Source organism: Protopterus annectens, chromosome 3.part1, assembly GCF_019279795.1.
Source record: "Protopterus annectens isolate FY-2018-M chromosome 3.part1, PAN1.0, whole genome shotgun sequence".
In the NCBI taxonomy this organism is placed as follows: domain Eukaryota; kingdom Metazoa; phylum Chordata; order Ceratodontiformes; family Protopteridae; genus Protopterus; species Protopterus annectens.
The window spans coordinates 1324223188-1324248187 of NC_056732.1; the positions used below are offsets into that span (position 1 = coordinate 1324223188).

Here is a 25000-nt window from a genome sequence, read left to right on the forward strand (position 1 = left end):
ACTTATTTGTTAAGTATTAACAGTTTGAGTTTTAGTAGGACTAAGAACAATAGAATTCCAAGTCACTTGCCAGTTCCTGACTACTTTTGTTAGGCTGCCAGCATTGGCAGAAGTCATCATAAGGGCTTTCTTCATGATAATCAGTAAGTGTCTAACAGAGTAAGCTCCTGCTCAAGCAGTTTACAGACGGTATCAAAGTTGTTGCTGCATTTTAGTAGGACCAGTTTGGCTGCATATATAGAAGGTAAGGGGGTACATATTAGAGGCAGGTGCTAGAGAATGGAATTAGTGAATGTGCAAAGCAAAGCAGAAGATACCCCAATAACCGTAATGCTGATCCCTGTCGATTACTGCAGGTTATGAATAAGCAGGAGTGCATTAGACTCCAACTGCTGTACGTCTGCTATTTGTTTTATCTCTAGAACCATGAAAGGGCATCAGGAGGTGTTCAGCTGTGCTGAACTGCATTATAAATTCTTTAGTAAGAAGGTGCACAAGTCCAAAACAGTGATACCACTGAGTTAGCTTGTACCAATAGTGTTGCATGTTGCACATGTTACTGAGGAAAGGAGAGTAGGGGTAATGAGGACATCTTAAAGTAAAAACTGAAAACATCCCCTTATTGCTATAAGTTAAGTGTACTATAACTCCTTCTGAATTTATTTAATAATGGTGCCAACAGAGAGATTGTGAGATGTGCAGATAAGTTTTAGGACAAGAAGTTTCTTGCTCCTTTCAGAATTGGCATGGTTGGTGCAGTCTTTCTGGAGTCAGGGAGCAAGGTAAAAGAAACTGAAAGATTAAAAATATGTCATAAAATGGTTGAGATAAGAGGAGAGCATTCTTTGCAGAATCAGTGCTCGTTGTTCGTAGACCCTGAAGGACTGTTATCTGGAAATAGTTACAGAAGTTAGGCCAGTAGCTGCCTAGTGATTTTGTTATGTGAATTGATAGATAAATCATTGTTTATTATTAGGATGAGGAATATGTATGTATGTGTAAAGTGACTACTTTGTTGTGGCAGGAGAAAAGGTCTGGGTATAACCAGTGGAAAAGATAATGTAGCTGTTGTCTTTCAGGTGTTACCTTTTTATGTGCATGTATTGTGTATTCAAGAACTCCTGAATCATGCACAGGAAATCACTGTATCTGTTAAGGGGATTGTGAGAATGTTATGCAAAATGCATATATTTAGTTGTGTGTGTATCTTTTATGCTAAGTTGAAACCACACTGTGAGGTTTAATCCTGTTCTGATTGATGCAGCTGGAATTTAGATGCCCCCCCCCCCCAAATGTAAGAGGATGCACAAAGCAGAGAATGCCAATCATCATAGTCAGTGAAGAGGACAGGCCGATATCTGTGAAGAAATGGGCTAATGATAGTCATGCACTTATCAGGTTTGGGCTTTGTGCTAAAGTAAGGAAAAGGGGCAAACTGGAACAGTGATTACTTAATGGAAAAGGCTGCAGCAGTAGGTCAGATACTCTGGTTTGGTGAAGCAGGATGTGATCAGCAGCAGAGCAGCTTCCATATTTCATAAGTGGGGTTGGATTTATGCAGTGAGATGGAAAATATTTGGTAGATGGACATCACCTTGGTGATCTAACCATCATAATTTGAAGTTTTCAAGAATTACTTGATGATGCCATTCCACAAGTCAGCATGGCTTTTCAGGGTGGATGGATAATGAACTCTTCCTACACGAAAAGAAAAAGTGAGTAAGATGCTTACAGCACGTGCCTTTCAAATGTGGGCTGTGACTGAAGTCTAAGGTGCAAAGAATGAGCTAAAGTGTTGCACTAGAGGTTAATGCGTTCAGATGGAAACAGAGAAGTAAGGGGTTTGTTTAGTGCTACCGTACATCTAAGTATTGAGATGTCTAGATACAAAAGAAACACAGACAGCTTATGCAAATCATACTGTATTTCAAAACCAGAAGAGCTCAGAAGTGAGGAAGGTGAGCTAGAAAATAAAATGTGATCAGCAGGAGATAGTTTGAACAGTTATATTAAATGATTACTTTTGCAGTGGACTTAACATTTGTGCATGGTAGGAATCTAGAGCAAGCACATCAGAAAGAAAGAATGTACTAGAGAGAAGTGGGGAAAAAACAAGCAAGATTAACAACAGCAAAAATGAAGCAAGTCCTTTTGGGGGATGTGAAGGGCACCTTTATGATACACAGTATGGGACTAGCACAGTGAAAAAACTCAGTATTCTAGAGATGTATGTTCTAGTACACACTTAACATAAACAAATAACAGTAAAACAGAAACAGTTATAAATGATGTTAAATAAAAATTGTAAGTAACCCGTACCTATTCTGATAAACTAAAAGTCCTGCTCATTTGTTCGCGTCCCTGAGGGGTGATCTCTGTTAGTGCTGTGTGCTGTAAATTCCCTGACATTTTTTTGAATTTCTTCACATAAACAAAACCAGTGTTAATTCAAACATCTGTTATAGAGACCTAAATCTATACTGCCATATTAAGAATAACAGATGTGACAATTACCTAACCCAATGTAAATCTCATTTCTGTCACAGGCTCCCTCTACACATCAACCAAGTTACTTCCATTGTAACTTTTCAAACTGGTTTGGATAAGTAGATGGGTGATTACAAAGTTTTACTTAGGATATGTAGGGAAAATATGCTTAATAGAGAATACCGTTAATCTCCCATCATTACTGGATGGCATGGCTGAGCTTATTAATGACCTGCTTGACTGCAAGCTAAGTATGAGCCCATGAACACAAAACAACACTACGCAGCCATCAACAAACGATACTGCATACAGAATATAGAAAAAGGCAAGCTCTGGAGTAGTAAGTGAAGTAGAAAGTAAATTGGTGAATATTTTATGTATGTATAGATTTATTTATTTATGCATTTGTCCATATGCCTTCTGTTATGAAATCTGCATGTTCTTCTTGTGTCCAGGTTGGTCTTCATTAGGGGTTACTGTTTCCCCTATACCCTAAAGTTCTTCTTTTGGCTTTTCCCAGTTAGGGGTCGCCACAGCGGAACTCCGGTCTGCTAATAATTGGCAGTAGATTTTTACAGTGCCGAGGTGCTAGCCCGACGCCCAACCTTCAACGAAGGCACACCCATTCACGCATGTCTTTCGAATTCCACTCGACCACGGGGAGGACATGCAGACTCCACACAGAAGGCGCTCCAGCCGAGAATCGAAGGGATAACCTCTTGCTGTGAAGCGACAATGCTACTGCTGCACCACCGTGGCTGCAAAACTGCATCTGCCCTGTGTGTCTAAGTGCACACATGTTGGGGTCTATCATGCACTACTCTGGAGTCCTGTTCTAGGTTTGTTTCCAAGTTATACAGCTGTTGTACTACAGGCATGTGGCTCCCCTTGACAAACAATTGGATAACATGGGAATGGAAATATGAATGAATTAATAGACTTGTGTTTACTAAGTAAGCTGCAACTAGCCTACAACTTATTCACAGAATGGGTCATGGAAAAACAACTCTGCAAAAACAAATACTTGTGTTATGTGCATAAGAAGTTAATTTTATGTTTTTTGCCCTTATGCTTGACAACCAAAAAGCCTAGAGTATGACCCAGTCATTCCCCTGCTCTGAAAATCTTACCCAGTTTGTTGGCAAGAGCTGTTCAGAGAGAGGAGGGCCACCATCCAGGAAGCCATTAGGGTGTTCACCCTAGCTGTACAAGGACCATCAGCTTTGTTACTATACTCAGTATTACAGACAGCTAAGGGATGGCCTGTGTATGGAATATAAGGCTTCCTCTGACCCAGTACTGACAGATTTACTGCATATCAGCAAGTGAAGTGGCATCAGAAATACTCAATCTAGGTATTTAAACCTCTTCTGCAACATCAACAGAATAGTTTGCAGGGACAAGTATATCATACAGAGGGTGCCACTACTCTCGGGATGACTTGCACATAAAACAAAGCTCACCCCTGTCCATATTCAACTACTACTTGGTTCTATGGATGGGAAACAGAACATTTACCCTTGGACTGCCCCCTGTACTACTAATGGACAGAGGCAGCTCTTAAATGCTTTATCCCATGCATGGGTCCCCTCAAATTATTTATGGTATGAACCCATTTATTATCATTAGGGGTTATATATAATTATCGACCATGGGATGGGTAAGGCCATTCTCTAATTAAATAGGATAGGTTAATTGGAGCATAAAAAGGGAATTTAGCTAGGCTTAAAATGGCCCATTAGGGCAACTAGCGTGGTACTTGCCTGTGAACTTATGAGTGCAGCCTAATAGTTTGCCGAATGGCGCACCCATGCCACCCTGCCATCTACTGCTGTCAGTCCCAGAACCCGTTGATGGGTCTGTATTGAAGCATCATTCATTCTGACAGCTGAGCTTTTCTGTTATGCCTAAAATCCCAGCCCAGGTAGACATATCAGTGCTGCGTCACCACAGAGTGTAGTTGGGTGGGCTGAGGTATTATGGAGGGCAAAACTCAAACTTACGTTCTGCACCTTGTTGAAAGAAAGCTGAGGGAGCATAAGACATAGATATGAGGGCTATTTAGAGTGGTCCCCTGTTGTGCTCCCACTCATTGTTGTAACTGGTTTCATAGTTGCATGAAGGAGTACAGTTAACTGAAGTAAGGATTGAACCTCATAATGTAATGGCTAGGGAGGCCACCTTTTGAAATGCTCAGACTGAGACATTTTTCTTGGAAATGTTAGATTTTGCAGGCAAAACCATGCCTACAACCAATGTAAAGGACTAGACATAATTTTTCTTGTCAGAGTTCAGTCTTGTAGCCTTTGAGTTGTTTCAGTTGTTTCATATAATATTAAGGTGCTTCAAATATAAAACAATTGTTTTATTAAATTGTTAGCAAAACCTTAGCAAATATTTTCCCCTAAAATCTCAAGACATTTTGCCATTTTTCATTTTTTTTTTTCATCAAGCAACTGCCCCAATCGGGGCTGTTCTTCATAAAGAGGACTATGTGCTAACCCTGGTAGTGGATAGAGTGCTGAAGCAGATGCGGTACGTTGGTGCAGTTTGTGTTCTGACCTGTTGGTTAGATTGACATGAAAGCACATTACAGACACAGGTTTGAAGTATATAAAGTTAGAGTAGATCAGGATTCACAGAAAATGTAAGCATATGTACTGTCCTGTATTTATTGCCAAAGCAGTGCAAAGAAGTTCTGATGTGTGATTCAGTAAGGTGACTAAATGGTTTGGGCAGGTAGTGTTCTTTCAAAAACGAAAGGTGAGCTTAGTTTTTAAGGTACTAAAAGTTCCCCAAGGCAGGGCTGGCACTTGTATAGGAAACTTCACCTATTTTGTTACCATTTGATAAGTACTTGTTTGGTTGAGTATGCCAGATGAATAACCATTGCAAAGAAAACATTTTGTTCGTACAGCACATTCTGTGCACAAAATATCTTAGTTTTAACTATTTTCAAGAGAGAGAGAGAGAGAGTGTGTGGCAGTTTAATAGTTAGTTTTACTTGTGCACCAATGATGACTCAAACTAGAGTTGCAGGTACATATTGGATACATGACTTAGTAGGCCTTGTTTTACAGAAATGAGCATAGGGAACCCATAAGAAATTTTAGGTATTGCCACTTTACATAAATGCTGTTTGATCTACTTTAAGGATGTATAGGTGTGTGTGTGTGTGTGTGTGTGTGTGTGTGTGTGTGTGTGTGTGTATATATATATATATATATATATATATATATATATATATATATATATATATATATATATATATATATATATGAATATAAAAATAGATTTCATAGGAGGAAAAAAAAACAGTGTCATTTAAAACATCTGAATTATACAGACATCAAAGTGCTTCCACAAAATTAAAACAAAGTGACAAAATGAGATGTGTATCTACAGCACTAACGTCCAGGTGTGTCACTGTTGTATCCTGTGTTTATAGCCTTCATTGTGCTCTGACATTAGAAAACAAAATAACCGTATTTAATAATGCTGTGAGTGATTGACAGGTATGGTAGGGAAAACAGCATCATGTAGTAACAAGGCAGTTAGTGCAGAGGATTAAAGTGGTACACTATGCAACAGTACTGTTTTACTTTGAGTAAATCCCTTAACCAGACAGTAATTTGAGAAACTGGGCTAGGCTCCTCAATTGCCTCCCCAACTACATACCTAGCAACTACCTAAGAACACGCCTCCACAGCACTAAGAAACAAAAAATGCTTCCACTTACGTCATTTTCTTACTCCATAGTTTTGGTGTGCTGTTAGTACAAAATAGTGCCTGTGAATCACATGGGTGTTGACTCCAGAAGGAGCGACAGAAGCTGATATCTTGGGTACTGTATACGCAAGGTATTAGTAAGCACTCAACTACTGCTCTGCCTTACAGGTTCAGAAGGGTGAGAGGTTGGTATAATGGTTAAGGTGTTTACCTTACAAACATAAGGTGTAGGGTTTGATTCTCACATGGGATAATTGGCTAGGTTGGAAATACCCCACAAGGGCAGTTAGCCTAGTACTATAAAACTATGAACCTAAGAAGAAGGAGACAACCACAGGAAGGATGGGAATGCAGTAAACAGTCATTGAGCCAGACATATCAAATATACCAGTAAAAGAAGTAAGGGAATTTCCTAAATTTTAGGAATTATTTCATTTCGGGCATGATCTTTATCCCATCAAAGTATATTTTATTGCATGTTGTTATGTCATCTCACAGTCACAAATTTCAAAATGACAAAGAAATGAATTTACTTGAAAGCAGGTCAGTAGCAAGCAAACGTAATATTGCATATGTTTATTGTGGAAGTACTGTATTCCCTAAAGTTTTTTTGTTTGTTTGTTTTTTTATAGAAGCCTTTTAAAAGCGAAAAAACGTTATGTACACTTGTTCTTCTTTGCTTAAGGTGCCTTGGTAAAGTTTTGTTACCAGGGCTTCATTTTGAGTGCTGACTGTTCTTAATCCATTGTTACAGACTTGGGAGTTATTAGCAAAGTTGTGAAAATAAGTTAAGAATACACACGTTTATAAGGGGAATTTGGAGTAAGCGATGTAGAAATGGTGTTGTGTTTTTACATGGTTTTACTAAATGTATCTATCTGCCATATGGATGAAAGAAGAAAAGTTATTTATTGCATTATTCACAATGATTGATGCTGCCTGCTTTATTCTGCATATTATTGTATTTATTCATTTAATTTACCTTCAGTCTTTATCAGTGAGAATGTTTACAGAAATGTTAATGTTTGTCACCTGCTTGCATTGCCTTTACCTGCTACAAAGTAATAAACATCTGTCTGGGGCAATATCATAATTTTATAACAACTTGGGATGCAAAGTGATAAGCAAATGATTGCTGTTATTACAAGTGATTGCAAAAGGAACAGATGGAGGAGTCCGTAGAATGGCGATCCCATTTTATTTCAGTCTCCTGAGAACAGCAATTATGAATTAAGACAGCTATGTATAAAAACAAAGTAATTATTTGCTGGCATGGGGCTGGTTATTCTATTTAGTAATACTCTGCTTTGAATAAAAATGTCCTTTCAGACATTATTTGCAGACTGATTTTAGCATTGACTCATTTATTTAGTTAGTTATGACGTGAAGAGTGCAGTAAAGTTTTACTATGGTAGTGCACTGATGTTTTGAAATGTCAATGGATTGCAGAGTACTTCTGACAAATGGTACTATTTGACATGTACATAAAAAAAAGTTTACTCACCACTTACAATCAAGGAAGCTGTTGCTCCACATTTGCCTTCATTTGGTGACACTAAGAGTTTGGTAGTTTTCTTTTATCTAACACGTGTTTTATGATATGTGCTGTATTACTAATGATTTTAGTGGAAGGGGATTTAAAGTGGAACTTAAATTAATTGAATTCAGTACATTCAAAGATCTGAGACATACTAGAAAACAGATGTTGACCCGAGATCACCAGCTGAGCAGTAATCAGGAAACAAAAAAAAAATAAATAAAAAAACTGTGAGAATCAAGAGGACCTTCTCTTCAAACAATTTGTATGTTTCACTTTTTCTATTCATGAAAGTAGAAAAGAAGTACATCAGGCAGTCAACATGTTTATACTAACAGTTTCATAATTTTAACTTCGTTAAAGCAGAGTTTTATCATGTAAGGGTTTAATACCCCTTAGTGAATTTTTTCTAGTTTTTTTCTATGTCTTTTTTTCTCCACATGGCTACCAGCCATGAACCCATCCCATAGATCTGAGCTCACACTGGAGTTGACCAGAGTGACAGTCATACAAATAACCATAATAGTAATAGTAATAGTAACAGTAATAGTAATAGTAACAGTAGTAATAATAATAGTAATAACAATAATAATAACACCCAGGTAGTTCCAATGGGCACACAGTCCCTATTCAGGGGTGACCCAGGAGCAATGTCCGGTTAAGTCATGCAGTAGCTGTAAGCAAATGAGAGTTATGGCCCATGGGAATCAAACTCTATATCACGGGAACTACAGCTCACAACATTAAACCACTGTGCCATATCCCCTAAGGATAGAAGAAGTGTCATATATGCAGCTTTAAATACTGTTTCATTGCAAATGTTCCTTCCAATCCTACAGTATTAGTCTTTTCTACAGTGTCACAAAGGTATAGACCTGGAATGACACTGCCCATGCAAGATGTACACTTCTTTGCACACCTCAGGTGTCTCCCTTCCCTCTGCTTCTAGGCCTGTTATGCTTTTGCTTGGTTTCCATAATGGGTCAGTTAATTCTAATATCTGTATCTTCCCCTTCAGTGAATAAAGATGTGTCTTGAAGATGTGATCCTTCCTGGCTGTGTGCTTGTTCTGGTTTTCCTTTACCATCGCTACAGTCATATCACCAGTGACACAGATGGTCATTTTGTTACTGTCAGTGTGAGCCAGCAGTTAGGGCCTAGCTTACAAAAATAAATAATTGGTAATAGTGGGTAAAATGTGTTGTAAAACAAAGACAAAGAAGACCACAGCATATTTGCCATGAACAGAATCATTAATATTATTCAGTATGCAAAATGAGAGTCATGTCAGGTATGCAGATAAGTGTAATGGCTTACTAATTCCTAAAAGAAAATGAGCATGCAGAAAGTACACAATGATTTTGGGGAGCCACACAGTATGTTGAGGTAAATGCAGATGGATACCAGCTTGAACAACTTATTGAACTACTGCTTTTGATGTTACAGTTAACTTGGTTTTATGTTTCTAAATGTTAAGCTCAGGGATACCTCATGTTGATTATAGTGAACCTATTGTTCTGCTGGTGCTTTAAAACCCAAATGGAGGAAGTACAGCCTTTTGTAGTACCTAGAATTCAAGTAAGATGGATTTATAGCGGGAAACTTCATTATTTTTTTCAGTTTATTTTTAGCCTTTCAGGCCTGTTGTCAACACTGGTGAAATTAATTAGTTTTATCAAGAGGCAAATTTTAAATGATAGTTTATTATCATTATGATTATTATTATTATTATTATTATTGGGAAATTTTACAACTACACTATGTATTTTTGAAACTGCAGCCCTAGTGTTTTCAAGATATTTAATGTGCATATGAAACATTTCAGTTAAGATTATCTATACATTTTGCTAAAGTACAGGCTTTCAATTCATCCAGACTGATGTCCAAAAAAATTTCATCTGAACAGTGAAATGTATTTATTTTTTAGAGATGTACATGTGTTTGCATGTATTTATGTTTGCTTGTTTGTAAATGCTAGACATTTTATGTCAAATACCTACTTGTCTAATGTATACCTGTGTACAGGGCCGATTACAGTTTTGTATGTTTAGGTGTTAACAACATAAAATGGTTGCCCTTACATTTTAATACAAAATAAAGCTTAATCATGTTATTTGTTTTTCAACAGAAGTTGCACATAGACATACTAGTATACATCCCTCCATATTTATAAAGACATATTTTTTCCATGCAGTATGGCAGTGAAGTGGTACACTGACACCTGACTTTCCACATGGACTGTAGAGCTGAAGGGAAAACAAGTTAAGCAAAAGTAGGACTAAGTGTGACATTATAGTAACACTGCTGTATGATATACTTTCTTTGTAAATATTAGAGGAAACTTTGTGGTTGTTGTGACTGTAAGGTCGGGGAAAGAATAATGGAGTCATTCATGTCCCCATGTCCCCTTTGTCTACATTCACCTGCTAGTTCTGTGACTCATCAGAAGCATGAAAACAAACAAACAAACAAAAAAAATCTTCAGAATGACGTAATGTGTTAATTGTATTTCCCTGATTTTTTTTTGTTAGAATAAAGGTGATAGTCATAGTATTGATTCAGTTTGTGACATTGCTGCCATCTCTTTCATGTTTCACAGTTTCAGAGCACTGACAAAATGCATTAAATGAAAGTAATAATGTTGTTCTAGAAACTTCCTGTTATACATGGTTTCCATTTATATTTCAAGTACTGTATTTGTAGCGATCCCCATTGTGGGGAGAATGCAGTGTCACATTAAGTTTTGGGGTATCAGAAGATAGGTTTCTCAAAATCTGTTATTAAAACAGTGGGATGAAGACATAATGTTCAGGTTTTGAATGAGTTTCAGTAAGTTGTGGTGTAAGAGTGTAGTAAGGATTCATGTTGTTAGGATGTGCAGTACATGAGGTACAACTGTACAGTAACAGAGTCGCCCTCTAGACAGCATGAGGAGTGCAGGAAGACATTATTGTTGTACAGGAACTAACCTGCCCTGTCATTGTGTTCATAATGGATGTTGGTAGGATATGAGCATGTCTTATAAAATGCTGACATTGCTCCACTGTACTCCTGCAGTCTCACCCCACTTTGTATGTGTATTCATATGCACACATGCACATATGGTATGAAGAAAGCACAAGCAAGACCGTGTCCTCTAGCCACATGAAAGGGATCCTGTAATAATGCTGACCCAAAGCACATGCACATGTAGACTATGTGTGTCACCATGTGAACATCAGTTTGTGTGCGTACACGTGCACTTATGGTATGAAGAGAGCACTAACAAGACTGTGTCCTCTAGCCACATGAAAGGGATCCTGTAATAATGCTGACCCAAAGCACATGCACATGTAGACTATGTGTGTCACCATGTGAACATCAGTTTGTGTGCGTACACGTGCACTTATAGGTTCATAGGTTCATAGGTTTATACTAGGCTATCTGCCCTAAGGCATTTATAAGCCTAGCCCAAAGTTTTGTGGCTTACGCCACCCCTTATGTTAAAAAATACTGTGCTCATTAGTTTGTTGTGCCTCTGTCCAGCAGTGACACAGAGATGATTCCTGGGGTAAACCTACGATCTCCCATCCACAGGTCAAGATTTCTCTTGAACAGAGCCAGCGAGGTGCTCTGCCTCACATGGACCGGGATTTTATTCCACAGCATAGGGAGTCTCTGAGTGATAAATCTATCCCTCCAGCACGTCCTATTTATGTCCGTGCTATGGTTTAAGTCGCTTGCTCTAGTGGTTTTGGTGGATTTGGATTTTTTGAGGTGGAGCATGTCCATTAATTCCGGGTTGGACATGGCCTTGTATATCAGGCACATGTCACCTCTGAGCAGACGGTATGCGACTGAATAGAGCTGGAGTTTCTTCAATCTGGCAGCATATGGCAGATTTTGGAGTCCCTTTATCCTTTTGGTGAAGAACTTTTGGGGTCTCTCCAATTGCTGCAGATGTTGGGTGAGATACATCCCGAATGGGGCATTGTACTCGATCATTGGTCTGATAAGTGAAGAGTACAGGGGAACAATGACCTCACTAGATCTGGATGTGAATCCCTTCATGATCAGGTGGGCAATGTAGAAGGTCTTTCTAACCACTTTAGCAATGTGAGTGTCAAAAGAAAGGCCACTGTCAACCTGGGTCCCCAGGTCCCTGATAACCTCTTCTGTGCTTAGTGGATTGCCACCTATATGGTAGCTTGGGGTTACCTTGTTTTTCCCGAAGGGTATGACTATACATTTTTTGGCGTTTAACTTCAGGCCATGGCTCTGGCACCAGCTATCTGTTTCCGTGAGTCCCTTCTGAAGGATATCCGTATCCGATGCACTTTCCACTATGGCGCCCAGTTTGCAGTCGTCTGCAAACTTTGTCAGCCAAAGTCCTCCCATGTTGGCCTGTACTTCTGAGAAGTAGATGCCAAACAATAGGGGGCCAAGGACCGAGCCCTGTGGGACACCATTTGTGACCGGCTTGGAGTCTGACATAGCGACAGCAACTCTAACCCTGTGGGTTCTGTCCTTAAGCCAGTTTGCAACCCATCTTGTGACATATGGGTTTACATTTAAGCTGGTAAGTTTTTCTACAATAACTGAGTGGGGTATTGTGTTGAAAGCCTTTGCAAGGTCAAGGTAGGCTGTATGGACTGCCTTTCCCTCATCAATGGCCTTGGTGACTGTTTCGAAGATGTCGACCAAGTTCAAAAGGCCCTTCCCTTGACGAAGCCAAACTGGGTCGGGTCCAATGTCTGCAAGTCCCCTATATCTTTGTTTATGAGCTCCATTATGATCCTCTCCATAGCTTTGCAGACTAGACTTGTTAAGCTTATGGGGCGGTAATTACCAGGCTCCATAGAGGCACCGCCTTTGTGGAGTGGGACCACAGTTGCTGTACACCACTCCTTGGGCACGTATCCTGTGGTAAGGCTGAGATTAAACAGCTGCCTTATGTGCGGGTTTAATTCCTCATTTAGCTCGTGTAGCACACAGCCGGGGACACCATCCAGTCCCATTGATGCTGTGTTTTTAGCTTTAGAGAGAGCAGCTTTCACCTGCGCATTTGAGATGTCTGAGAGGCTACACTCCACTGGGATAGTTATCTCTCCTTTAGGGGGGGGAGAGGGGGGTGAAGTTTGCACTGAACCTGTCTGCCAGTATGTTGGCAATGTCTGTGGGTTCAGTGATTTTTGTATCATTTTGGACTAATTCTGAGATTAATTAATAATTATGGTATGAAGAGAGCACTAGCAAGACTGTGTCCTCTAGCCACATGAAAGGGATCCTGTAATAATGCTGACCCAAAGCACATGCACATGTAGACTATGTGTGTGACCATGGGAACATCAGTTTGTGTGCGTACACGTGCACTTATGCATTTCTCTGTATCTATGTGTATGTTAGTATATCAAATGCTCAAAAGAGCAAATGTTAGAACCCAGAAGCTCAACGGGTACAGGGCATTATTGTCCTGGATTGTGGTACAGTGGCAGTTGGAGTTTTGCCCCTTTCACACCATATTGCAATTTTGGAAATGGTGCAGATAAAAGCAGCAGTGGATTAGGAGGATGCAAGAGGGCTTGCCCTCCTGCAAAAAAGACAGATTTTGCGGTTTTGGTGCAAAGCTGACACAGGAAGGAGTGTCTGTTTTTTTTTTATTTTTATTTTGCTATAATATCAGGAAGGAGGGTTGGGAGCAGGGTTCAGAGATGACATCTGATTGGCGCTTGCATTTCAGTAGCCCAGGTACCTGATTGTGGACCTTTTGTTTTCTTCATTTGAAGAGCTGAGTTGGTGGGGCACTAGTTTCTCAGACAGGCACAGAGTGCTGATTGAGGCAGCTATGCCTCTGTATACATATATAACATTTATGCCTATAGACACACACACACACACACACACACACACACACACACACACACACACACACATACATACATACACACACACACGTGTGTGTGTGTGTGTGTGTGTGTGTGTGTGTGTGTGTGTGTGTATACATATGTATATGTGTGTGTATGTATTTAGTGTGTATAGCTTGGGGTTGATGTGCCTCCATGTTGGGAGGTACAAGGTGGCATGCCCTGTCTGAGAAAATTATTTCTTGTCTTTTGTGACCATGGGAGCATCACTGTTTTAACTAGTAACTGCCTAGTCTTTTTAGATATTTTGGGATTGAATAATCCCATGTTGATTAAACAAGGCTTTAGTATTCATAGTGGACCCACAAACAGTTTCATATGTAAATATCTGTCTGTATATGAAAGCAGAATTGATGACTTAATTGAGGCACCCCAAAACAATCCCACACACACTTGCACGCATACACAGATATACACACATGCACACACACACACACACACACACACACACACACACACACACACACACACACACACACACACACACACACACACACACACACACAGAGTATGCAGACTATAGAAGGGTAGTTACTAGCTTATCTGGCTGACCTGAGCTGCAGGTTTTATGCGGTTTACACATGGCTATAACGTGTATTTGAGGGTATTAAAAAGACATTACAGTTAATGAGTGATCAGCAATATATTCTGAATTTTTCTCTCAGATTTCTTAGAAGATTCTGGAAGTTGTGGTATATGAAAGTTCTTCAAGTGGAAAGTATACATTTTAGAGTGATCTAAAATCCATGGTATTCAAGATGTCAAAGTGTAAAGTTCTGAAAAAGTTTATTTAAGAATTGCAGTTTTTCTCCTGTTTGTTGTGGACTTTTGAAACAGTCTCAAGTAGAATATATGGAAGGCAGTCATATAATTGCAGTTTGTGCTAATCGTATAAGACATACCTCTTGCCACTTTATTTTATTCTTGTTTGATTACTTTGTTTTGAAACTTCTCTTGTTTTAGTGTGTGGGAAACTGGGGTGAAGGATTATATCCTAAGTGATGCTTAGGTACTGTACACTGAAATCTTGTACTAGATAAGTGTACATTTTAGAACAGTATCATCAAAAGATTAAATACTGACATGCAGCAGTGTGATAAAAACAAAGACGAACAGGCTTTCCCTCTGCAGTGGTGGAAGGTCATAGATGTGTCTGGAAATTTTTCAGTTTTCAGTCTTGAGTATGTCTGTGATTGATGTACCTTCATTTTTTACATGATGCTTTCCCGTATGACTGCTGACAATCAGGACCCTCTTAGTCAGTCATCGTGCTTCCTTAAAAGGGCAGTTATCCAAGTAGCCATGAGGGCACTGTGTGCATTCACCATTATTTCAGCTGTGAAAATATTTTTCTTTTTATACCTTAACTCTGGCCCTGGTGAGGACACTTGTGTCATTCAAAGAGCTGCTTGTGGCCCCTATGTCTACAAGTGTGACGCCTGACATGCACCAACAGAGGCTACCATTGCTGGCTTAGGCAGCCACTCCCATATATTCCTTACATGGGCTCCTCACATCATGACAGCCATCAAGCTTCTACTATTCAGACATGGCCATATTAGGGCCATGCAGGAAACTCTGTCCCTCACCACCGTGATAAGCAGTGTCATTATGGCCATGCAGGAACCACTGTCCCTCACCACCACAATAAGCCCTGTCATTAGGGCAATGTAGGAACCACTGTCCCTCGCCACCTTGATGCATTTGAGGGTAAATTTTTTTGCAAAAAGATGGTGTGGCTGTAGGGGGCAAGTTATGGTTCCCTTTTTGTTAACGTTGTTATGGCTTACTGGGAAAGAAAATTCATACTTGATAGTGAGTTTAAAGATAGTTTAAGGACATATATAGGATACTTGGATGATATATTTATTTTATGGAAGGGTAGTGAGGCTGAATTAAATAGGTTTAAGGACTTTATTAATGGCACCACAACTTTCCTGAATTTTTCCTAACAAGCAAATAAAGATAAGATTGCATATTTGAACATTATATCAGAGAAGGACTTTGTCAATAATGTCTATATATATCTTGTATTTATAGAAAACTTACTTATTCCAATAGTCTTCTTCATTTTACTAGTGCACACCCACTTACACAGAAAAAAATCTGTAATAAAGGAGCAGTTTGTGTGTGCTGTCAGAATGGTAACAAAAGACAATGACGTCTTAGAAGAATGTGAAAATTTAAAGTCAATGTTTCTTAGTAGAGGTTATCTCCCTGCACAAGTTAATAATCTAAAGGATGAAGTAATAAATAAAAGATGTTCCGGTTATTTTAAACCTATTTTAGGAAAAGGGGAAAAGAGCTTGGTTGTAGGAATGTATTCTAATAAAACTACGGATAGTTACAAAACTGGGTGTGTCATTACATTTAGTTTAGAAAGTGATATGATTAAGGAAATTTTATTAAAAAACTGGACCATCTTAAAAGAAGACATTAATATACAAGAAAATTTTGATGATCATCCTTATATAATTTATAAAAAAGGTTTAACCCTACAGGCTATCATAGAGAGACTAGTTCCAAAACTGAGAACGGCATTATGTAGAATGCAATGTTTTGGACATTGTAATTACTGTAAATACATTTTACTCTGTGATAACATGACCATAAGAAGGTATAAAGTATACTTTGACAGGTTTTATTGCAATACAATGGGGGTTGTATACGCTACATTATGTCAGGTATGTGCAGCATATTACATAGGTAAAACAGAACACTCCCTGAAAGAATGTATTTATGAGCATTGTTATGAGATCAGAAAAAACAAAACTACCAGTGCACTATCCAAGCACATTGTGGCCCATGATAAGCATTGGTTTAAATTTGTGGTGTTGGAGAAGATACAGCAAGCTGAATGGGGAGGTCCTTGGGCAGTCCGTCTCGAAAAGAAAGAACTCCATTGGCAGTTGCAATTAAACACATTTAGTTATCCAGGTCTTAATGAATTTGTTTCAATTACTAGTGTGCTTAGGTTAAAAGCTTTAGAAAGATGAAGTTATGCTTAATATTATTAAGTTGTTAACATGTTTTATTAACATGTTTTTTAACAAGTGTTGTTTGGCTAGCCTTTTTAGAAAAGGGGAGGGTGTCAAGATTTGTGATTTTTTTATTGGTTTGGTACATTTGTTTATGTCATTGTCCTGGAGTATTTAAACTGTTATTGTAAAAAATGGAGTTATCTGATGAAGTCTTTGTGTTTATACAAGACAAAAGCACTTATCTATTCATTACTGGTTGTGGTTACTTCACTTTTTTATTGTTTTAAATTCATTTGTGTGATTAAAGAATTTTAAAAAGCCTAGCCTTACCTTCCCATGAAAGTTTCTAGCCCATATATTTTGCAGATAAATAACCAAGAGATTGGCCAGACAATGATATGTTGGGACATTTCCATGTCTCCCCATCCATGAGGGGCAGGGGTACTAAAGTCGGGGTGAATTTCTGATTCATGCATCCAAATTATTTTTGAATAGTTTAAGAGAAGTGCTTTGCTTATGTGAAATGGAATGTGGTTACATCAAAGCTGCATTTCTGTGATACATACCTACCCCTCCAACATGGTCTCTATTTTGCGGAAGAGATTCAGATCCCTTGTGAATGTGTAATTGATCTGAAAGAACAGAATCTTTTGAAGCTCTATACACTAGACAGAAGGCACCTCTCAGTAGCCTGTATGGTATTGAGAGGAGAGACGAGACATTGAAATGGTCTGCACAGATTTTATGATTTAGTCCTTTGATTTTTTTTTTAATGAGAAAACATTGTGGTCATTCAAGTTATCTCAAGTTATCTCAAGTGTTTGAACAAGTACATACCAAAGAGAGCATTGTACTCAATTTGAACAGGTACATACCGAAGAAAGCATTGTACTCAGTTTAAACAGGTACATACCAAAAGGAGTATTGTACTCAATAATCGGCCTAATGAGTGCCAGGTACAGTGCAATGATTACATCCCTGGACCTGGATGCCATACCTTTAGATATAAGCTGTGTGATGAAAAAGGACTTCCTTACATCAGTACATACATGGGGATGATAGGACAGTTCATTGCCATAGGTTCTCAGATCCCGGACTATGGGATCAGTTTCCAAGGAGTGTGTTGTCAATGTGATAGTTACAAGTGGAGACATGGTTTTGACACCATCTGTTTGTTTACTTAGAGGATCTTGGTGTATCAGGTTTGCATTCATCTACAGACATGGTTAGACTCAAACTCTTAACATTAGCTTTGACTTTCAAGAAGTAAATGCCATAGAGAAGTGGTCCATTGACTGAACCCTGGGCTACATCACTAGTGACAGGTCTTTTGGAGGGGGTAGAGCCACTCACCCAAACTTCCTGTGTTCTATTTGCAAGCATTTGCTATCTAAAGAGTCACATAGGAATTGATATTTATCTGGGAGAGTTTATCTACAATATCTGAGTTTGGGATGCATTTGCAAGGTTTAGATATGTGGTATGCACTGTTTTACCCCTATCCCTTGCTTCAGTAACTATTTCAAAACCAGTCAGGTTAATTATGCAGAGCTGGCTGTGAAGAATCTGAGCATGGGTTAGGATGAGAGTGTTCAGATGACCTATATCCTTATTCATTAATTCCCTAATGACCCTTTCCATAGTCTTACAGATGAGACTGGTCAGCATTATGGGTCTGTAATTACCTGGTGCATCAAAGCCCCACTTTTGTGCAAGGGAACGAATGTTGCTTACTTCCATTCATCTGTTACAAAGCTTGTTGTAATTCTGATATTGAATAGCTCCTGTAGGGGATCAGACAAGTCATGGCAAAGCTGAACAGTAGGCAGCCTAGATTGTAGTGTTCTGACCTTAGGTAGTGCCTTGAAAACTTGACTGTATATCTGCTACACACACACACACACACACACACACACGCACGCACGCACACACACACACACACGCACGCACGCACACGCACGCACACACACACACACACACACACACACACACACACACACACACACACACCATACCTTTCAATTGTAGAAATTTTTGCCTCATATTTTTTGTCTGTTCCTCATAAAATATGTGGTTTTCTGTCAAATCACTGAGGATTGGTCACTAAATAATGACATACTTTTGAAGTTCACTGTAAAGTAAAACTTTGCACAAGATCTGGAACATTTCAAGACTGATCTCATCCAGAAGAAATTTTCATTTCACTCCCAAGTGATCATGTTAAGATGTTTTCACATGCCAAATGAGAAGAACTTGTTTTCTATGTGCTTGACTTTGAGGTTCAGTCATTGTAACCCTGGAAACATTATTGCTGAGTGCTACTAATGTCACCTAATGCACTGGCACAGATCCAGAGTGACATGGAATCAGTATACAGTAGCATGTAATACTGCAAAGAGCAGTGGCAAGTAAATTTACAACAATGGTAAAATTAATGAGCAGGGTATGGGCCTTTGAAGTTTCCTTAGCTTTATTGGTTCATAGGTTCATAGGTTGGTACTAGGCTATCGACCCTAAGGCCTATGCAAGCCTAGCCATAACAATTCCCTGGAAATTTCTTTCCACAATATTTACTTCTCTGGGCCCCTGTCTAGCAGGGCAACTGACATGATCCCCGGGGTGAATTTCCTATCTCCCATCCAATCATCAAGGTTCCTTTTGAAGAGGGCCAATGAGGCACTCTGCTTGACAAGTATGGGCAGTCTATTCCAGAGTATGGGGAGTCTCTGGGTCAGGAACCTATCCCTCCAGCATGTTTTGTTCATTGTGATGATAAGGTTTAGATCCCTGCAGCGTGTGGCTCTGAGGGATTGGGATTTCTTTAAGTGGAGCATGTCCAACAGCTCAGGGTTTGACATGGCCATGTATGTTAAGCAGAGATCGTCTCTGAGTAGACGATATGCCACAGAGTAGAACTGGAGTTTTTTTAGACGGTCAGCATATGGCATCTGCTTTAGGCCTGTGATTCTTTTAGTGAGGTATTTCTGTGGCCTTTCCAGCTGTTGCAGATGTCTTGTGAGGTACATACCAAATGGGGAGTTATACTCTATAATGGGTCTAATGAAGGATAAGTACAGCGGGACAATGACCTCTTTTTTTCTGGATGAAAAGCCCTTAGTGATGAGGTATGCCACATAGAAGGATTTCCTGACTGTTGTGGTGATGTGGTTATCGAAAGTGAGACCACTGTCCACTTGTGTCCCTAAGTCTCTCATCACATTTTCGATATTTAGTGTCCTGCCACCTATGTGGTAGTTCATGGGTATATGTTTTTTTCCAAAGGGGATAACTATACATTTCTTGGCATTAAGAATGAGCCCATGACTCTGGCACCAGGCATCTGTTTCTGTAAGGCCCTTTTGTAGAATATCCACATCATTTGGGGATTCTGTAATGGCTCCCAGTTTGCAGTCATCTGCAAACTTTGTTAGCCAGAGTCTCTTAGTGTTGGCTTGTACTTCAGAGAAGTAGATGCCAAACAAGAGTGGTCCCAGGTCTGAACCCTGAGGTACTCCACTTGTCACTTGTCTGGAGCTGGATTCGGAGTCTGCTACTTTTACAGTCTGGGATCTGTCAGTAAGCCAGTTGGCAACCCATCGAGTGACGTAGGGATTTATGCCCAGCTTAGTAAGTTTATCTGCGATTCCAGAGTGGGGGATGGTGTTGAAGGTTTGCAGACTACAGTACTGTTGGTCAACATTAACATGAAAATACCATTTCTAAGTTAGTTTGAAATCATTATTATTCTCATATTTACAACAACATGATCATCTAATGTGTAATTCATAAAGAGTTGGTCTGTGTAGCAATAACATGTGCAATTGAATCAATGGCCTGAGGCAGCTCCACAAATACAAGCCTTGTTCACCCATACCCACACCATTGTACTAACCCTAACCATTTTACTCATGTGTGCTAATACTAATCCTATCTCTACCCCAGCTCCTAACCCTAACTCTACATCTGCCCCAACTCCTAACCCTACTCCTACCCCTACCTCTACCCCTAACCCTACCTCTGCCCCTAACCCTAACCCTACCCCATCTTCTACCCCTAACGCTAACCCTACTTCTGCTCCTAACCCTAACCCTGCCCATCTCCTACCCCTAACCCTACCCCTACCTCTGCCCCTAACACTACCCCTGCCCCTAACCCTAACCCTACACTTTACATTACTAAAAAGTCTTTCCCTAATAGCGCCACTAATCAAGACAAAAGGATGCAGAACACTCACAACACCAATCAGGCACTACACTAAATCTACACTTTTACCTACTCCTAGCCTTAACCTGCAAACAGTTGCACATACCCATGACTTGCTATAATGCAGGCTTACACATTTTTAAAAATACCACCTTTGCAGTTAATCATTTATTTTCCTGTATAAATATGCATGCCTACAGTTTATAAAGCATGAATTCAACTAAATGTGATTCTCAAAAATGTGTAGTAACTCATTTGTCTATTCGCTCTTTTATGGTCACTCATTTGTATTTTTACAAATGAATGGTGACCATATGTTTGTCTTTTTTGGCTTTTCCCGGTTAGGGGTCGCCACAGCGGAACTCCGGTCCACTAATGATTGGCAGTAGATTTTTATGGTGCTGAGTTGCCAGCCCGATGCCCAACCTTCAGCGAAGGCACGCCCATTCATGCATATCTTTCGGAGGCCACTCGACTGTGGGGAGGACATGCAGACTCCACACAGAAGGCACTCCAGCCAAGAATCGAACAGGAGAACCTCTTGCTGTGAGGCAACGCTACCCCGCTGTACCACCTCGGCTAGAATGGTGACCATATGTATGTATATATATTCATATATGAGCTTCTCTTTCTTCAGAATGAATTAGCAAACACTTACCAGCTGTTGTAGTGATAGAAGAGCTGACCAACATACCAAAAGACAGCTGTTATAGCTGGGATGGGAATGCCCTTTGCCCACTATTATGCAGTGTTTGAGCTTTTGTATGCACAATTAGTAGGAAGTGCATGGGTTTGAATGCTGCAGGGTAGTGACTTAGAATAGGCCTGTTTTTAACTATGATGTGCTGTTGTGCTGCAGTTTTCTGTGACTTATATTAACTTGCATATATCCATATGTGTGTGTGTGTGTGTGTGTGTGTGTGTGTGTGTGTGTGTGTGTGTGTGTGTGTGTGTTGTTTTGTGTGTATCTGTAGTTTGCTCACTCTCTCTCTCCATACATATATATATATATATATATATATATATATATATATATATGCTAAAGAACAAAAATAAGTGGTAATGGTAAACTGTGCCTCCAAAAAACAGTCAAATCGCATAAAATGAAGTAGGAAGCAACAGACCACAGCTGCAAAAACCATAAAAAAACTTTTATTCCAAAGTTAAACGTTGGGTGAGCGCTTTCGTGGACTAAGCCACTTCATCAGACAATGAAATAAAGTGAAATTCCCCATTTTATACCAATTATTTTCAATCAGTTATGCCAATACAAATCCTCCCCCTGATTTAAAGTCATATTACACTCAAAAAGATGTCAAACAAGCATCACAATGAAATACATACAGCTAACATTGTCATATTAAAATAAATACATATCTAAAAATTTCAATTGTATAAAAACATATTAACACACATTGCCAACTACTTAAGTAAGTCCCTAGCTAAAAGAATGAGCTTAATGTTTATTTTATCATTGAGGCCCTTTCCCATGTTCACCCTAAGCCTCAAAATCCATTGACGTTCCTTAGTTTCAGTTTTCAATTTGATATCCCCCCCTCCAAGATTATCAATAACCCTATCTACAACCATAAAAACAAATGTATGTGTAGTTCCATGTCTCCCTACATGTCTTGCCAATGCATTGGTTTCTGTCATCCTCCCAATGTCATAGAAGTGCTCCCTCATTCGGTCCCTGGGTCTTTTAGTTGTCATTCCAACATAGAAAAATGTGCAAGCTAAACAATATGCCAGATAGACAATGTTAATACTATTACAATTGGTTGTGAGCTTAAATTTAAACACCCTATCCATGTCCAGATGCTTGAATTTACCACTGGAATCTATGTGTGCAGATAAATTACATCTACCACAAGGGAATGTACCATAACTACGCATACTAGGGACCTGTGTTACTCCCTGTTGTGATCGAGGTCCACATAATAATCTTTTCAAATTCTTTTTATTTTTGAAACTATATTTCAGGACTTCAACTACTAAATGTCTAATGTCATCATCAGCACACAAAATGTTCCAATTTCTATGGTAGACTTCCTGCAGTGCCTTAACATTACTAGAATAAGTGACTGACATCCTCATATGTTTGTCAGTGTCTCCCATCAATAGTGGTAGTGGTGAACCTTCAGAGAAGTAAGGTCTCCCCTCCCTACTCCTACATCCAGACACCTCCCTAAAGGTACCCTGTAGCTCACTCTCAGCATAGCCTCTCTGAAAAAATCTCACCTTCAGCTCATCAAGTTCGCCCTCAAACTTATTGTGACTGGCTGTTAGCCTAGATGTCCTAAGTCCGTGTCCTCAAAATATTCTTAAAACTATGTTGAGGGTGCATGCTCGTTCTACTCCTGTGACAATCTTTCCTAAAAACCTCCGTTTCAAACTGTCCTCCAGCTTTCTGGATCACCTTCACATCCAAAACTTCTACGGCATCAAACAAACTTGTCATCGTAAATTTCAAAAAACTAGTACATGCATTTAAATAATAGAAGAATGATGCAAACGATGATTCATCTCCTTCCCATAAGACAAAAAGGTCATCCACAAATCTCCTATAGAACCTCAGATGCCTTCCATACTCCCTAAGGAAATGTTCTTAGCATAGCCATTGGCACAAGAAGTGCCCATGGCTACGCCATCTAGTTGTTTATAGAAAATTCCCTCAAACATAAACATACTGTTCTCAAGAATTAACTCCATGAGTAGTGACAAAAAGTCAATGCATTGTTTATCATATAGGCCATCTTCTAATAGGTACTGCCCGAAATGCTCAATCCCCACCACATTGGGGATGACCGTAAACAAAGATTGTATATCCATGGTAGTTAACATCAACCTATTATCCATTCTATGTGTGCTGGTAAAGGAGTAAAGGTCTCTCAAGAATTGTTTTGTGTCTAGCAAAATGTTGCTATTCCTTCTAAGTATAGGCTTTAGATGTCACTCAAATATAAACAGAAAGGGGTTCCGTAGACCAACCCCTTCCCGAGACAATGGGACTCATAGGTGGTAACAATGGATTTTTAAGGATCTTGGGGAGACCCTGTATTATAGGAACCACTGGATGTTTCACAATGAAATAATTAAACAAATCAATATCAATGATACGGCATTGCAAACATTTAAACAAAGCATGATGGATAGACACATTACACCCCTGTATTTGTTGGTAATCAATTTTTAAATAAAACATATTGTCATCAAGCATATTAAACATAGTATCTCTATAAAAGGCATAGTCCATAATAACCAGTGACCCTCCTTTATCCGCTGGTCTTACTGAAATAGAACCATCATGACATAGAAAGTCTAAAGCTGCCCTCTCTTCTTTACTTAAATTATTAAAGCATTTGCCAGAGTCATTTCCATCATATAAGTTATAAATTTCCCTAATGCATACTTTCTCAAAAGCATCTACTACTGCATTATTGATAGGAATGTACCCACTAGGCTTTTTAAAATTGTTAACAGTAGAGTCATTACCAATAGTGTCACCAAATTGCATTTTTAGCATCAAGTTACGTGTGAAGGCTTTCAATTACAACACATTATCAGTCACAGTCATTCTATTTGCTAGAATAAACGACATACCTTTATCCAGGACCTTACTTTCAATTTCAGTGAGTGTCCGACGTGAAATATTCCAGACTAATGTTTGCCCCCTTGCTGCCACATCCTCTTGATGGTTAGCGGCTGTTCTTCTTCCTGGGAGGCCTTCTGTTTCATCCATGCTCTGCTCTGTAGACGGTCACGAAAAGGTGCTTGTCGAATAGGGTATGGTGTGGTCAGATGTAGCTGGCTGAACCTGTACATTCCCTGAAACGGGCGACTGCATCATGGAAGTGCCATGTTTGCTCCGTGCTCCACTTCCGGCCTGTATACTGCTGGAACCCCTCGCTCCGTTCTCTGATGGACTTGGAAGGGCCAGTGCTGATAGAACAGGTGCTCCACTCTTGATCCATAAACTGCTAGAGTCCCTCATGCTGTTCTCCAACGAGTCTGAAAGGGGCGTGGTTTGTGCAACAGATGCTACATCTACTGTCTCCGCCTCCTTTGATACCTGTACACTGTCCTCCTCATTCGATTGGGTCATCTGCCGGATTGACACCTCCGTATTGGTCATGGCAACATGTCGTTGATTAGCTCTA

At 39.4% G+C, this 25000-nt stretch overlaps 1 protein-coding gene across 2 annotated transcripts in view; it reads left to right on the top strand.

The window, feature by feature from the left end:
• GNAL (G protein subunit alpha L) overlaps nt 1-25000 on the top strand; it is a 2475953-nt gene that overhangs the window by 1039652 nt on the left and 1411301 nt on the right. The gene's annotated exons all lie outside the window — the stretch shown is intronic.